Consider the following 1689-nt stretch of genomic DNA (forward strand, 5'->3'; position numbering starts at 1 on the left):
GATGTGTATAATTAACCAAAAAAAAAATGTTTTGAATATTCAACTTGAGATTATTACTATTGCCACCATCTGTATAAGGGGAAAAAATGTAGGGGTGGCTAATGATTAGCTAAGCCCCCATGGGCCCCCTGGCCCCCATCTAGCTCCACCCCTGGATGTAACAAGTGAATTTCTCCACTGTGAGATCAATAAAGTCAATATATATATATATATATAAATAAATAAATATAATAAAAAAACCACACACTTGATGTAAAACCTCGACATTAGGGAACTAACCGCTTCATGAGGACCAAGGGACCCAACAGCCGAGTCAAAGAGGAAAGTCTGGGAAGGTTTAAAGCGGTCGGCCTCTAAAAGAACATCCCAAGCTTTAAACATCTCCCAGAGTTCTGTTCAGACCATCCTTATAACATGGAGAGAGGATGGACCAACTGCTGGAGACATGAAGGTCCACCTAAACTGACTGTCTGGACAAAAACAGGTTTAATCAGAGGGGACAAACTCAGGGGACTAGTGGAGATCCACCGCTCAAAGCGGGATAAAATGTCCTGCATTCAACAATTTGACCCCATTTTCCGGTCAAAGGACACAACAAATGTGGGAGAGAGTGGTCTGCCCAGATAAGACCAAAATCAGAGATAAATATATCATGTCCCAGGGGAAACATGGTGATGGTCGTATCATGCTGGGGGGATTCCAAAATCAGTTAAATTGAATATTAATTGTGTTTGCAAAATAAACTAATAGATGGGCTGTGAGAATATGTATTATGTAGCACTGCTGCCTTGCAGCAAGAAGGTCTGGGTCCGATTCCCGGCCCGGGGTCTTTCTGCATGGAGTTTGCATGTTCTCCCTGAGCATGCATAGGTTCTCTCCGGGTACTCCGGCTTCCTCCCACAGTCCAAATACCTTTACTTTTAAGTTTATTGGCTTCTCCAAATTCTCCGTAGGTGTGAGTGTGTGCGATAATGGTTGTTTGTTCTGTTTCTGTCTGCGACATTATGGAAACAAAAAGATAAATCAGGGTAGAAACTTCCAGTCAGCAAATTTGCAAAGCAGTTCGAAAAATACCTAAAAATTAATTAATTTATTATAATCTCCTTTACAAAATAAAATAAACTGATTTTTCTGGTTCCAATGTGAAGATATGAAGATTTTTTTCAAAGTGGGACAACAACAGGTTCATAGAGACCAAAGCAGCACTTTAAACATCATACCGTCAAAAATAACACAGAACTTCTAGTGGTGCAGAATGAAATATATGAATTTTAATGAAAAAACTATTATAGATGATTGTTTTATACATTTTGACGGGTCCAAAATATACAAGTATTTATTTCTGGTTGCAAGGCTAAAGACAGACATGGACCTTACCTGATCGGACATATTTCTGGTAGGATTCAATCTAGAATCTGGACTTTTTGTTTTTCTGGAACTCCAGGATTCACTGATGGTCAGCAGCAGCATGGTGAGTCTCATATTTTAATTAAATCATTCAGGCGGATCAAAACAATGGGGAAGAGGAGACATGGAAAATGTCTGAGCCTTAAATAAAGGGGAAAACAGACAAACGTTAAAACTAATGAGAAAAACAGATGCAGAGAATTAACTAACAGGTTCTGGATGAGGAAGTAATGATTTTACTGAGATGAACACTGGGAGGAACAAACTGGGAAAAAGAATTTA

Source organism: Cyprinodon variegatus, unplaced genomic scaffold (assembly GCF_000732505.1).
Source record: "Cyprinodon variegatus isolate N-32 unplaced genomic scaffold, C_variegatus-1.0 Scaffold247, whole genome shotgun sequence".
In the NCBI taxonomy this organism is placed as follows: Eukaryota; Metazoa; Chordata; class Actinopteri; order Cyprinodontiformes; family Cyprinodontidae; genus Cyprinodon; species Cyprinodon variegatus.